The sequence below is a fragment of the Chinchilla lanigera genome, unplaced genomic scaffold, assembly GCF_000276665.1.
Source record: "Chinchilla lanigera isolate Chin_1 unplaced genomic scaffold, ChiLan1.0 scaffold00016, whole genome shotgun sequence".
Lineage (NCBI taxonomy): Eukaryota > Metazoa > Chordata > Mammalia > Rodentia > Chinchillidae > Chinchilla > Chinchilla lanigera.
Genome location: NW_004955417.1, coordinates 30,416,380 through 30,432,194, shown reverse-complemented (window position 1 = coordinate 30,432,194; position 15,815 = coordinate 30,416,380). Strand labels below are relative to the sequence as shown.

Below are 15,815 nucleotides of genomic sequence, written 5' to 3'. Positions count from 1 at the left end.
TGAAGCATCACACGTCTCCTCCCAGCAGAACTAAATCAGCGTGGAGGGGATCAGCAGTTTGTGAAAACCGAACCATTACATGAAGATGCTGACTTCCTAATGCAAAGATTTCACTATTTCAGTTTCTTTCTCTTAATTAGCAAAAGAGACTTACAGTTAAATATATATATATATATATATATATATATATATATATATCTCACAATTTAAAATGTTAAGAGAGTGAACCACAAAAGCCAGTTCTCTCAGCATGAATCGGAGTAACACTGAGCCAGTTACTTAGATTTTCTAAACTGTGGGTTTTTTTCTTGATGTAGGATTAAATGGAGAATAGAGGATGAAAATTATTATGCACTTTTTAAAAAATTCTTATTTTACCAAAGTATTACAAAATCAATGCTAGAACCTGGGTGTTAGTGTGTGGTTAGAAGGGTACGGAGGCTATTTTAACTATTATTTCTTAAAATTTCACCTAATATTCACCATGTAAATTTTAATTAGAATCTGAGTATAGAGATGGAATGACAGTGTCCATCTGTCTTCAGTGCATACTGGGTTTCATGACTGTACGTGCCAGTTGCTTCGTTTGTCCTCTAGAGTGAAAATACTGTTGGTACAAACACAATTTATGCTGCTGAATGTAATTAATGAGAAGTCAGTGTTGGTTTATGGTCGTGTTTATTCCCAGATTGGAGCATTCCATTATTTACACAGCAAGGAGTCCAAACTCTGACCTTCCTTGTTTCTCTATTAAAATGACCAAGTATTTCTTTTGCTTTCCTAAGTTATTGAATATTTGGAGACCATACATGAGGCAAAATTGAGAAACATTAGCTCCGCATTTGAACCAAAGTAAATTCTGAAACGTTATTATCATCCTTCTTGCTCAGAAATCTTGGCATTTTTCTTCGGCTCAAGGCGGGACTGTGTAAGGTGAGATGCCAAAAGTGCTATTTGATTACTGAGAGTGAAAATCTCTCCATTTGTTTGACGAACACTGGCCACTCTGACACTGTGGAGGCCCAGCTCCTGCTCCTGGGGAGCCCAGTGCAGCGGAGCTGAGGAGCCCCCCACAGACAGTGAGGTTGGTGACGCCCGCCACCAGGGGAGGAAAGCACAGCAGGACCCCGAGGGGAAGAGGCCACTCTGTCCAGGGCCAAGTGATATTTGGCAGAAACGTCCCCCGGGGGACATGTGCCCTTGGTCCGACTTTGGGGAGGCGGCTGGATGGGGAGGCCACCAGGCTAGGAGCGGGTTCTTCTGCAGACGGTTCCCAGCTGAAGGCACACTTAGGAGGCAGGGGACAGGGGCCCCTTCCCCGTCCTTCCCTCTGCAGGGCGGTGTTCTCCTCACAGGGCCTGGTCAGGCGGGCTGTCCCTCCAGGGGGGCAGGTAACATGGGACCCCTGGCTGCAGCCCTTCCGGAGGCAGACAGAGCAGCTGGGATCAGGGACAAGGGCAGACCCGAGGCCGGTGTGGTGGGAGCTGAGGCAAATGGGAGGGAAAGAGGTTCAAATGACCTGAAAAATAAAGACAAGGAAAACGAAATTTCCAAGAAATGTTCACTTCTTCCTCTATTTTCTGTCTAAGGTCTTAACTGCTTTCACTGTCCCTGCTTCGTTTTCCTTTTCCCTCTTTTTCTTGAGGCTTATTTAAAAGTGACAAAGAATAGTGAGGACTGCTAACCTGAGCTAAGTATTTTTCTGTCTTAAGAATGACTTACCTAGACTACACATTATTTGCTAAATTGGTCTGTATTTAAAGGATTACCTTTAAAATTCTTATTTCTTGCATCAACATTCTCAGACAAAAAATTTTCCCCAAATGTAAAAATTGAAGTACCCTGTAATTGGGCATAGTTTAGTTTGATTATGGCTTGTCTACACACAAGACTCCAATTAAAACAATTATCTAAATAATTAAGGGCAAATAATTTTGTCTTAAATATACAAATAATTATCCAATTAGGGAATCTCAAAATTAAACAGCCAAGCGGGATTCTTAATGGTGGTATTTTGATGATTTAAATGTAGATGAATCATAAACATTAGGATTAAATTTCCCCTGAAAGAATCTTATGTTTAAAATCTATGGAGAAATGTGCTTGGCAGAGTAGACTGTGAGTTTTATTAAAACCAAGTCTCATGAAAATGGCTTCAGAGTTTTGGTGAAACAAAAAGTGTGTGGCCACGTGGAACAGGAGTGCCACGGCATAGCTGGGGCACTCAAGTCCCCGGGGTTGTGAGGAATGCTCTGAGCTTTGCTGGGCCCTTTGCTTGGTCCTTGACTGTCTGCCTTCCTACTAAGTGTTCATTATCATGCTTTGTTCTAAGTTTCCCAAGGAGAACAGGACTGTCTTGCCCTCGATGGCTTCCTGGCTCCTTAGGAACTGATGGATGACACGGAATAAACACCACCCAACTCTGCAAAGAGCAACAAGGATGTTCACTGCAACGCAGGGGTGCTGAGCATCCGGGTCCTGCATCGAAGGGGCGGAAGTGAGGAAAGCAGCAGGCAGGAAGTTCGAGATTGTTGTCCTCAGGGTTGAGCGAGCTGTACTTGGAGGAGCCCCAGGTGAGTGATCTGTGCAGGTGACTTTGAGCGTTTTGAATCAGGACATGTGACTCTGTGGGTAATAGAAGACAATGTCAGGAGCAGGCAAACAGCTTCCAGTCAACTGACAGGAACTACAGGGAAATAGACCATTTACTTATGTGAAAACGTGGGTTGGATGCCATGAACTGAATTTCTTTTGGAAACCCTGAAATATGTGGCATATGGTAAAAAAAAAAAAAAAAAAAAAAAAAAGCCTGTACTTGAGAAGACATTGGAAATTTGCGGAGCAAGCCAGTGTCCAGTTCAGCCCAGCTGACAGGCGCGGGGAGAGGCTTGGGACCGAGAGGAATGCGGCTGGTTACAGGCAGAGAAGCCCACACAATGGATGTGCAGATTAGTGAAGTCTTTGTGGTTTGGGCCTTAAAATAAAAAAGTCTCAAATTTATTTTTTCTTTATTATCAGGAGAATAAAGGCAGCAGAGCTCCTTAGCTTTAAATACTCAACAAATTGCTTTAATTTACTTTATTCCATAGGTAGAGATCCTGTGTGCATGTCCTGTTCTCAGCATATCATCTGGTTTTCAAATGTCTTGGGTTTAATAAAATATGAAGTACCTTTTGCCAAGAAAATATCATCTGTGATTTCAGGCCTATTTATTTTAGAAGAAATATAATCCTCATGTTTATGATTCATTTACACTTAAATCCAAAAACCACCAAGAGAAACTCATAGTACATCCAAGATAGTTCATGTCATTCATGCATCATTTTTAAAGAAATTTTCATTAAGTTATGTAGCTATGAAGATTAAACCATATCTAACTTGGAAAGTTAAGAGATATGGCTCCCCAATTCAGGGAGTGACATAACCATGCTAAATCACAGACACACAGGACTAACTCCCTCATTATAGAAGGAGAAACTGCGGGGTCTAGGGTCACCTGACACGACCACCATCACATCCACCTCAGAAAGAGCAACAGCAAATACACTGAGTGGTGACTGATGAATGCTTCTCTGTGAGCCATGAGCGCTTAGGACAGGATCCTAAATACAAGAGTGCCAGATCGTGTTTGTTTAATGAGCAGAGCACTCATGGGATCCCGCCCATCAGATAAATGTGCTCGGGTTTGCATGTGGCGTAGGCATTTGTCATCCACACACGGGCAGCGGGCTGTCGTGGACTTGTCCCAAATGGTCTTATCAGACACAATTACTGGCTCAACAAGCTTGTAACTCAAAAATAACGAGAGAACAAAGTCTTCAGATATCAAAGAGACCTATTAAATTAACATATGAAGACATCACTGTCATTTCGTACGGCTGTTTGAACGTGAATGCATGTGAATAAAAATGTTCGCAGTACATTAAATAATCAAAATGCTTCTTTGGGTTTTATGTGCGGGAGAAATGCTCATGGAAAGGGATTTAAGGGGCTCCTCCGTCAGACTGCACTGTGGAGAAAACGCCGGCATCATGAGCAGATCGAGAACAAGCCGAGGGGCTGGAGGTGGAACTGGAGTGAATGGAGCCGGCCAGAAGGTCGATGCCCACGCGGCAGGGCACGGTGACGGACGCACGGGAGCGGCGCAGCGAGAGGAGCTGCGGGGAGGAGGAGGTGCTTCAGGCGCTCCGGGATGCGAACAGAGACGCGGCGTCATGGCTTACGGGGCGAGCTCTGCGCCTTCAATGAGGCACCGATGTAAAACCCGGGATTCACTGCATGGTCTCACAGGTGCACACGGCCATACCGACCTCATGCGTGCTCTGGGTGGGCGCGGGAGATTAAATAGTGTTCACGCACTCCGCACACAGGTGGAGCTGCACTGGGACACGAACGGTGCGGTGAGACCCTGGGATCTCCCTGGCTCTTTCCGAGGTTGTCGTTTTGAACCAAAGGCCTTCACGGGGAGATTCCCGCACGCGTTCATTCCCCATGTGCCTGGTCTTTATGGAGCACTTTCCCACAGGAATCCCACTTAGCCGGGACTGGGTGGGGGTCGCATCTGATGAGCACAGGAGACGGCAGTGAGTCCACGTTTCCTTGGTGGCTGGGGCAGGGCCGGCAGAGCCGGGTGGGACTGGAGCTTCCCTGGGGACCTGTTTGTGCTCAGGTGGTGGAGAGGCCCAAGCAGCAGCTGTGGTCAGAGACCCGGGGTTGAGTGGGCGTCTGCTTCTGTCACTTGCTAGCTGCAAAGATTCAGTAAATGACCTCGTATTTCTGGGGTTTCACTCCCCGATCTCTAAAATGGAGATCATCACACGAATCTTAGAAGCTGTTGTGGCAATCACAGTATCACATACTGCAGAGCGCCTGGCACAGTCCTGATACCCAGCCTGGAGTTCTCTGTCTCCTTCTCCCACTCCGCCGTCTAAGTCTCAGGATGTACTGAAGCGATCTTCAAGTTCCTTAGAGAAGAAAAATAAAGCCAAAACGGGCTGAGAAGTATGAAACTTTGTTTCATACTTGCCTTTTCTTTCCTTTTTTTGGGTGGGGGTCCTGGGGACTGGGTCCAAGGTCTTCATACCGATCAACAGCCGGAGCACTTTTTGTTTTTAATTTTGAAACAGGGTCTCTCTAAGTCACCAAGTTGCTCAAACTTTTCAGTCGTCTATCCTGAGCCTCCCCAGGTGCTGGGATTACAGATGTGCACTACCACACTTGCTGGATGCTATTTCTGATCTGAGAAGGGAGCAGGAGGAGGAAGCTCATCAACAAGCAATTCACAGGGGACGGTGGTCAGTTACTCTCACTTCAAGCTAAAGAATAACAAACCGCACACTGTGCACACGTCAGATAAGTGTGCGGCTGTGGTAGGATTCTCAAAGCGCTTTGCGGTCGGGAGCGCTAACGAATCAAGAAAATGGTAGAAAATAGACTCTCTTTAGCCCTACAGTTTGTGAAATGATCAGAAAAGTGGAGAGAAATGAAGTTAATGTGCGACCCGGACACAGAGACACAACTGCACGAATACCCGAGTCTCACGGCGTCGTAGAGCATCGGGGTGGCAGCTGGGCTGGGGAGGCCTGTGTGAGCTGCAGCTTCCGACAGCAGAGCGGGAGGGGTTTCCGCGGCTTCCTTCGAGGGTGGTGTTGGAGCGAGTGCACCTGAGCCGTGTGGACCTCTCAGACAGCGTGGCTCACGACCTGTTCCCGTCTGTGTGCCGGGCTCCCTGGGTCCAGGCACAGTCCTTGTCTGGGGCTTGTTGGGGGTGGGAACATGTGAAACCTTCTCATTACAGTGGACACTGGTTTCATCAGCCCAAACATGACAAGACCACAGTCTGATTTCCAACACTTGGCAAGTTCTATGTCCATGGAGCCTAGATGATTAAACAGTAACGGCTTGTCAAAAAATTAAAAAACAATGTTGACAGTTCAATTCTGACCTCCAGTATCAAGACAAAATATAGTTTGCAGTGCTGAATTCTTCCTTCACATCCACAAAATACAGTCATGCGTCCAAGCAGAGACTAGCAAATTCTCAGGAAAGAGAGAACCTGTGACATGGTTTGTGTACACTGCAGCTGCAGGACAGTGGGTGCCGCATGCCATGACTGGGCTCCACCTTGCTCATAGACCTAGACCAGTGCTCCCAGGAGGGCTCCACCACCCCTCTGCCTGCTCTAGGCAGCAAGCAAATGTCAGGTCCGGCGCTGGAAGCTGCACCACAGAAAGTGCAAGTTGTTTTCAGCAATTTCCAGGTAAGTGTTGCGTGGTGTTGTGTTTAATTCTCTCTGTTCTGACTCTGAGTGCAGCAATTCTCTCTGGTAGGTAGAATGTTCTTTCACTGCCATGTGCGGTCTAGGCTCTTCCGTATTGGTAGGAGGCCACCTTGGCTTTCTGGACTCCATATCTCACACATCTTGGTCACTCTCGCACCTGAGGCTCAAAACACAACACCCACAAATGAAAGGAGGAGAAATGTCAAGTCTGGGCCCAGTGTTTAGTGCTGTTGTTCTGTGGTTGGTGGCTCCCAGGCAGGCGGATGGGGTGGAAGGGCCTGGCGGAGGAGAACTGTTCCCCTCACGGCGGCCAGGAAGCAGGGAGCGCAGGGAGGAGGGGAGGGAGGGACCCTTCCAGGTCCTTTTTTTATTTTTTTGATGTTGTACGTTTCTAAGATATCTGCTGGAAATTGACAGTCCATTAGTAACCTAGATAAGACCGTATAAAACTTACAAGTTAAGAGCAGCTAGAAAATGCAGGAACTGGTCGAAGAAAGAGGAAATATAATAAACCATGTTCCTAAGGGTGTACTGTGCACTATCTGCTATCTCATGGGTTAACAATTTTAATTTTAGCCATGAACTTAACTCAGTGTAATCACCATCACCATCTCACCTGAGGGGAAATGGAGCTCAGAGAACGACTGGGCTCCACGGCCTCCAGCGGCTGCTGAGTGAAGGCCCTGGGGTCTGAGTCTAGGGAGTTCCTGGCTCGAAGATGTCACTCAAGCACTTCAGGGACATTCTCAGAAAGCACAGTGACCTCAGGCAGCTTAGTTTTCTTGTAGCAAAGGGGGAAAGAAAATCAAATACACGGTTTTCTGTTTTTAACAAGAGAAATGTGTGCTAGGGCTTTTTTTTGGAACTAATCTCAAATCAGAATTAAAAGCATAGGATTTGCATGAAAGGGGTCCTAGGCACGCACGCTGGGCAGTGGCCTTAATGGGACATTGGCTTTGTGTATCAAGGTTGGTGTGGCACCGCTGGACCAGATGGCCTGTGTTATCGAAGTCATCACTGTGCGCCTCACCCAGGGCTCCTGGGCTCCTGGGCTCCTGGGCTCCTGGGCTAGCAATCATTTCCCCCAAGTATTTCAAGTGTCCTAAGCTCTTCCATACATTACCGGTTAAGAACTGAGGCTCTAGGCTCGCAACATGTGAACTTACCCAAGGACTGTGCGGGCAGGTCATTCCCGGTCTCCTCCTGCGGGGCTCAGCAGTGCCCTGGCCTCTGCACCCCTGTCACCCCACAGTGCTGTGACAGCCCTCCAGGTCCCCACACCTCAGCCACGGGAGCCATTGCTCCCATCAGCAGATGGCCTAGAGCAAGTATTAATGTATTTATTCCAGAACAAAATAGGCAAAAACAGTAAAAGTCCTCAGGAGGGCCTGGCCCACCCTCACAGTTTGTTTTTTTGTTTTTTTGTTTTTTCCAGTACCGGGAACTGAACTCACGACCTTGCACTTGCCAGGCAGGCGCTGTGCCGCTGAGCTAAATCCCCAGCCCACACCCTCACAGTTTATGCGTTCTGGAATGCTGGGCCTCCGCAAGTGGGCCCGCCACACTGTACGCGGCTAAGGAACGCGGCTGGGACCGACTGGTCAAGCCCTGGCAGACGCTTCTGTCCAGCGCGAGCCCGGAGCCTCTCTTCAGCTGGAGTCTTTGCCCTTTCTCCTGCCATGGTGCATGCAGCTCGAAACCTGACTCCTGTGATATGCTGGACTCTACTCCCAGCCGTCGGCTCAGACAGGCTCAGAGAAGGATGTCTGACCGGGGTCTCGGCCGGGATCACCCACTGGGATACACTTTCCTGTTTTCCACAGCAGAAAACCATGGCTGCAAAAGCACTTTTAATATTTCGTCTTATGTAATCATTTACTGCTTATCTTTTTAAAAAGTACTTATGGGTGATTTTAAAAACACAGAGCATATGAAGGAAGAGTGAGCTCTCTCCCCCTGGCAGAACCAGCTCAGCTTTGTTTGGGAAACACAGCTGACCCGGGTTTGGAGGAGTGGAGTGGAGGGCGTGGCCAGGAGGCTCCTGGGTGGGCCGAGGGGTGGGCGAGCCTCCCTGCGTCTCTCGTCAGTGCCCCCTACACATCTGCATCCCCAGGCTCCAGGGCCGTTCCCCTGGGCTGGACCTCGGAGGTCCAGGACACCAGCTTCCTGCCATGAGCTCCAGCTTCCCCACCATGACAGTGCTCTCAGGGAGGTTGAAGTGAGGGCTTGGTGCCCCTGGGTGGGTTTGGCACGCCTGTGCAGCCACAGTGGGCTTCATGTGGGCTTCGTGTAGGTGCGTGTCCTGTGTCCCAGCAACAAGGCGTGAAGCAGCTTGTGTTAGGCACTCACTGGTACCCGCTATGTTTCTGCTGGCGTTTCCTCAGCCGTGGTGGCTGGGAAGGGGCAGGGCCTCCAGCATGGATACTTCTGCCACCAGTGATTTTAAAGATCGTGCAGCTGAACTGTGCACGGTCAGCTGCCGTGGAGACGGACTGTCACCCCTTTCGGAATTGAACCGCCTGTGAGGGCCGCGCGCAGAGTACTTGTCTCACATCCTGTGTGTTTGGCCAAAGGAAGCCCCTAGGAGAAGAAGAAAGCTCTTAAAAAGTAAGCCACACCAAAATAAAGTAAAATGAAAATAAGCAAAACTACCAAACATTAACCAAAACAACAACAAAAAAGAAAGATCTGAGGGCATAAAATTCCACATCATAAAAACTGGCTGCGATGTTCTGAACCCAAATGATTTCTAAAAAGATGTAACTGGAAACAGCCGTATTTTTTCCAGAAATAATAGCAATGCATGGGTAAAATGTCTGTCGCTGAGCTGCCGCTCTTTCTGGTGCGCTTTCTGGCGGAGACTCTTGTGAAGAAACACCAGGAATGCTTCAGGGCACCCCCATCAGAGAGGAGGTCCCGGTGCCTCCTGCTTGGTCTGCACTCGATCTAGCACGGGTGACGGAGCCACCAGAGTGACGTCCGGGCTGCCGTGGCCAGGTCACAGTGGGCTGTGCCCGTCCTGCTCCCCGCTGGACCCAGATGCCCAGGTACAATGTAGATGGAGCTCTCCGGGTCCCTCACACTGCCCAGCTGTCCATGCTTACAGGGAAGGCAGGGTCCTCACGGGGCCGGCGGAAGTCCCGCAGGTGAGACAGGTAACAGGCAAGCCATAGCCCCTCAGTTTCAGCTACAGGAAGCTGAGAAGTGCGGGCAGCAACCTGTGACCCCAGGCGCACAGGTCTGACGCGGCGGCGGTTACGTCCACAGAGGCGGTGCCGTCTCCTAAGCGTGGCGGCTCCGCCTTTGAAGCCTGACGTCCTCTTCTCAGAAAGGACGGTGCTTTCCCGTGGCCGTCACATCCAGGCCGTGGTAAAAGCCCCCTCTCCCCTCGGTCCTCCATCGTGCCTGCGTTTTAGTTTTCTGTATGGGCTCCTGGTTACCCTATGTAATGCCCCAGCTTGTTTTGATGAAAGACTTCTCCAAAACACGTCAGATTGTTTCCATGTGGACACCACAGGTGGAAAACCTCAGGTCTAAGATTGCTCGTATTTAAAATTTAACTTACTTCTCTGGTTTTTGCTTTGTTTTTGTTTTTTGTGGTGCTAGGGACCGAGCCCTGGGCCGTCTCACTGAGCCACATCCCAGCCCATGTATTATTTTTATTTTGAGCCAAGTGCTCTCTAAATTGCTAAGTCACCCAGGCTGAGCTTGAACTTGTGATCCTTCTGCCTCAGCCTCCCAGAGTGCTGGGATGACAGGCATGCGGCGCTGTGTCCAGTTTATATTTAGATTTAATTTTCCAGGGTCACCCCGAAATATCATAACCTGTTTAAATGCTTTCTGGAAGGTGCTTGGTTTGGAGGGCCAAGTTTTGCTGTCCTTTGGACTACACGTACCCGTCAACTTTCCCCGAAACATTTTATGCTTGGGAACCGAAACTCAGGGTCTGCTTTCCTCCTACCTTAGAGCCTTTACCCTTAAACACACTTACTATCTAAACTGCTCAGTGCCAGGGGACCCTGCGAAACTTGATGTAATTTCACACAGTTTTTGTGTATGTCACCTTGTAACAACTGATGTTACGTTATGTTCCAGTATGAAGGCAGGAGACTGCTGACGCATCCTTCAGCACAGCTTGTCAAAGTGAATCACACCTTCTTGTGCGACAAGCCTGTGTGAATTCGGTCACTAATAGCATTGTGGTATACACATAAATGCAATCTAAAAGCCTTCAGGAAAACATGCTTATCATGCAAAGAAGTGCCTCCCAGCCTATGAATGACTCCTTTGGAAAGGGAAAATTCAGGGCAGCTTGAAGATTGAAATAAAATAATTCAGTTGATTTTTGAGGTGCAGTTTGGTGATTCTCTTAATTATTTATAAATCCCATGTGCAATATCTCCTAGTGGCGTTGCAATGAGAGTTTTTCCTAAAGCTTCCTTAGAAGAATTCAGTTGTCTAAAGAGAGTCCTTTAGGAGAGTGACTTTCCATGTTTTAGTAGGATTAAATGCAGTCCTTAAAAAAAAGAGAAGAAACATCATCTGAGCTTTAAACAACTATTGTTATGATCATGAATTTCCTAATACAGACCAGCCCTTCAAAACTATGTGTTATGACACTTTTTGGGGTTTTTTAAGAGATACAAAATGTCTTGCTTTGTATTCCAGGTTGGTCTTGAATTCACAATGTAGCTGAGGCTGGCCTCAGACTTTTGGCAATCCTCCTGCCTCAGTCTCACAAATGCTGCAATTATAGACACGTGCCACCACACTTGGCTGAAACATTTCTGAGCATTCAAAATTTTAAACTTTCACTCTCACTGAAATATTTATTCTTTGAGAATATTTAATACATTTTACTTTGACCCAAATGGCTTTTATGTGTATTACTTCTTGGAAGGGGGTAGCAAAGAAAAATACTCTGAAGTTATTACATTTTAAATGGTATAGTGATAGTTAACACTAAGTTTGAATGACCTAGATTATATTCCTTTTTAAATTAATTAAAGGCACCATGCCTATTTATTCATTAACCCAATTTACAATATTTACTGAGCTTCTAAGATACAAAACTATAGCATTTGGCAGCCAGGATGCATCTAAGTAAATGTACATTTACTAATTAATTGATGCTTTCAAGAAACATTTTATGAATTTCTTTTTAAAAGCAAAAAGGGACCTTCCTAAGCACTTAGGGCATCTGAGGCCACACAGATTTTAAAAGGGGTGAACTGAAGCCCTGGCCCTGCCCGTCACAGTGTCGGGGGTCCAGTAGACTAACAGGATGCTGAAGCAACATCATTCTGACCCCTCTGCCTGACTGAGCGCTTGGAACAGTTTCTTATATTGCCAGATCTGCCTGATCATTAACATGATCACAGTCACAATGTCACAGGCAGCTGAGTTAGACAGAAATATTACAGGCAGTCAGACAGGGCCAGGCCCTGGAAGGAGCCAACAAGGAAGACAAGATACCTTGCGAATGGAGACACATTTACTGTGGGCCAGACCTCAAGACAAGAGACTAAACAAATGCACCACATACCTCCCTAGGGGAGGACATCAGGGATTGATATTCTAAATAGATCACCTTGAAGAGTCCCTGACCCAACTCATTACAGGAAAAGCCCCTGCTCTGTATTCATGCCTGCTTGCTACGTGACTCACTTCCTCATCTGATCCCAATTTAATCAATTTTACCTGAACAATTCTTATAGGCTGACCATAGTTTTGTCCCACCTCATGCCCACATTGCGATTTCCCTCCACCTTGGACCCGCCTCACCTCGTGGTTTTGCTCTATAAAATCCCTAGGAAAGACAGGGTCCTCAGCAACCCACTTAGGGCACCCCCTCTGTCCCTCTCTCAGACAAAAGCTTTCCTTCCCTCAACAAATTCTGCTTTTAACCTCCATTGTTCCTTAAATTCATTCTTCAATTTTAGAAAACATGAACTCATCCAGATACTGTTCAGCACAGCCATGTCAGGTGGTCAGTGCAGGTCTGAAAATGTCCAAGAAAGATGTATCGACAACCTTTATCTTGTGTGATGTTAATACAGGAGAAACTCCCAACCTGCTAGATGTCCGAAATGCTGAGTTCATGCTCTCTGAAATCTAGGAATGAATTCCAAGAACAACAGAGGTTAAGAGAAGGAAGAACTGATTGAGAGAAAGAATGCTTCTGTCTAAGGGGGAAAGAACAGGGCCTAGAAAGTGGGTTGTACCCCAGCCCTGCTTTTCTCTTGAGCAAAGCCACAAGGTGAGGTGGGTTCAAGATGGGACAGAAAAACCAATCAGTAAGATTACAAGTGTAGTTGCTTAGGTAACATTGATCCAATGGCAAATCATAGGATGGGTATGCGATGGGACAAGACTATAGTCAACCAGTAAGATTGCAACAAGTGTCGTGGCTGGGGCATTACTGATTACATGGGCATCAGATGGGGAAGGAAGTCACATAGAAGCAAAATGGGCAGACAAGGGCTTTCCTGGAAGGGGTGGGTAAGGAGGTCCCCACTCCAGGGTGATTGATGCCTACTTAGAATATCAATAGCTGCTGTTCATCCCTAGTACAGGGGTGGGTGGTTCCTCTTTCCTTGAAGCCTGGCCTTCAGTGAATGTGCCTCCAGCCACAGCTATCTTCTGCATTGGCCTCTGAAGGGCCCAGCCCTGTCTGACTGCCTACAATTTCTACCTAACTTAGCTGTCTATAATAATGTTCTAAAGCATCCCATCTGCAGCGGAGAAAAGTTCCATTACAATTACAGTGAGTGCATTTTGTAAGGAAAGCTACTCCAGCTCGGCAGCTGGGTCGACTCTTGGGGGAAGAGCCCCACTGCACAGCCGTCCTGCTCAGCGATAGGGCTGGTGAGCAGGGCCTACGGTTTCCTAACGCAGCGTGTCTGATCAGAGTGCCCTGCCCGGGGCCGGCTGAGACAGTCGCTCCAGAGTCCACCCTGCAGCCGCCAGGAACTCTTTTCCAGCAACCAGACACCGCGGTGGGGACTCGCAGTCGTGGGTTCATGCTCAGACCCATCATCAGTTCTCATGCTGCTTCTCTGCCTCCTCCCGTGTCCTCTGGTGACCTGAGCACCCAGGGGCAGGGACCATCCCCTCCGCAGGCACAGGCACGGGTCTCCTGGCGCCCCTCCCTGCGTGCCGGGCACCTCCGGCCTCAGCAGGACCGGCCCCTTCTTCCCTCGATTGCCCTGTTTTAACTTCCAGGTGGTTTCTGCTCCTGACTCTGAAGTTGTCCACGTCTGAGGCCTGCCGCATTCGTCCCTGATCACTGGGCTCACCTGGCCCCTCGCAGGCTCTCTGACCACACGATGTGTGGCCGTCAGTTCCCCTGCTGAGCAGTTCAGGGAGCCCTGGCACATGTGCTTTCCTCTCTGCCATCCCCCGTTGGCAACGGCGTCATGAAAGCGCATCAATTCTGGAATGTTCGAGGGGCTCCTTAGCTCCCCCACCCTGGGGCTGTTACAGGGCTGTTTCTTTTCTCTTCTCTGCCCCTTCCCTCACCCCATCATGGCCCTTTTGTGCTCGTCACTTCCGCAGCAAACGTGCTACTTTTCACATCGCACTCTCTCTGTCCTGCCAGGCCTTCTGTCCACAGAACCTGCTCGCCCTGAAACTGGGCCTGGGGCACCCGTGTTCTCAGGCCTCCTGGAGGACACTGCGGCTGTTGGATCACTGCTGTTGTCCCTGCCCCACGTTCCGGTGCCCCATTGAAGTTGGAGCTAACTGTGCCACCAGCCTCACACCCAGTGCCCTGCACGAAACGCTGGCCCTCCCTTGAGCAAGAGCCTGCGAGGTCACGGAGACGGGGGAGGGCGCAGACTGGAGACCCGGGACTGGGACTCAGTGCACGGGCCTGCCCGGCAGGCAGAGGCCAAGTTCAGTGCCCGGCAGGCAGAGGTCAAGTTCAGTGCCCGGCAGGCAGGGCTCACGAGGTCCGAACCAACTGGACCAAGTTTTATAAAGAATTAAAATTTCAAAATATGGCCAAAGTCTCTACTCTGAGCATTGACATGGCTTCTGTGTGCTACACTGGTTGGCTCCCTGAGCCTGCCCCGTGCTGCCCTCCAGGAAGGGCTGACAGCTCTCTGCCCCACAGGCTCTGCCACGGTGTCTGGCAAGCTCACTGAAGCCCCTGCGTCCCAGCAGAATGCCCGTGGCGTGGCACGCCTCCATCTGAAGCCTGGCTCTTTGGATGCCCCTCTCAACTCACCTGCACAGGTCCCCATGCTGGCAGCTGTGGCCTTGGCAGAGATGGCATGGGGGAGGGAGGCAAATGAGTCCAGTGCAGAAGGTCACATCGAAGGCCCCTGAAGGCGCCCGTGCAGGGCCAGGCTGGGAGAGGGCCGCAGAGGGGAGCAGGCCCCGAGTGGTCACAGGCAGCCCCGGGCCCTGGGAGAGCAGAGGTGGAGGCTGACCTGGGGGCTGCAGAGGCAGAGCTCGAGCGGGTGGAGCTGTGGGTGTGCGCTGGAGGAGCCTGGGCAACCTCTGCTCCGGAGCTGAGGCGACAGCTGAGTGGAGCCCTGGGCGGTGGGCTGGGGACACTTGAAGTCACACCAGAGCATCCACACTGTCCGGGGAGCCTCTCCCGGGCCTCCTTTCGCTTGGCTGATGTCTCAGGGCCCACGGCAGAGGCTGCAGTGCACCGCTCTCTAACTCCCTCCTGGACAAGAGCCCAAGACCCAGCCCGCTGTGCGCACTCCTTGCAGTGACGCAGTGACGCTGCCACTGGCACTGGAGACGTGAGACTGGGAAGCACAGGCCGACAGGTCCCGCTGCCTTCATCCCCTTCTTGGTCTCTTTGGGCTGCCGTAGTAAGTATCTCAGCCTGCACTACTTACATTCATTTTCACACCATTTAGGAGCCTACAGGTCTAGGAGCACGGTGCCAGCGCGTGGCATCTGGTGCTGGCTGCTGTCTCACTGTGTGCCCACGGGAGAGAGGGAAGGAGACCAAGAGACACAGAGACGGAGGGGAGAGACGGGCAGAGACGGAGCGGGCGACTTTCTCTCAAAGTGCGGCTCCTGCTGGGCCAGGGCACACTCTTACAGCTTCCACGAGCCTTAATTACTTTGTCCAGTCCGGCCTCCAAAACCCCTGCCCTGAGGGTCACGGCTTCCCTATCTGAACTCCGGGTGATGTAAGCACTCAGGTCCTCACAGTGGTCCACAGCTTCCCTTGCGGCCACAGGAGCAACCCAAAGCGGCTTCTCCTCAGATCCTGCCTCCTTGGGCATTTGTGACCCTGGCATTCCCAGAAAGCTCCATCTGCAGACAGACAGCCTCACCACGTAAGCAGGCGCCCCTAACCATAACTGTAACCCTTTAACCTAACCCTAAACCCCTATCCCTAACGCCCTAACACTAACCCTAGTCCCCGAGCCTTGACCCTAACTCCTTAACCCTCACCCTCACCCTCACTCCCTACCCCTAACCCCTAACCCTCTAAATCTAACCCTAGGAGGGTGCGGCCCAGCCCCCGCCCGTCTCCCCCATCGGCTGTCTGTGCTTGGCGCAG

At 49.8% G+C, this 15,815-nt stretch overlaps 1 long non-coding RNA gene across 1 annotated transcript; it reads right to left on the bottom strand.

Annotated features, from left to right (window-relative positions):
* Positions 1-675: 675 nt before the first annotated feature.
* LOC106148181 lies at positions 676-7,659 on the bottom strand. Its single transcript, XR_001233394.1, has 3 exons — positions 6,897-7,659; positions 2,422-2,625; positions 676-1,519 (listed from the first exon to the last, which is right to left on the bottom strand). It is a non-coding gene; the product is annotated as an uncharacterized LOC106148181 (long non-coding RNA).
* Between the last annotated feature and the right edge of the window lie 8,156 nt (positions 7,660-15,815).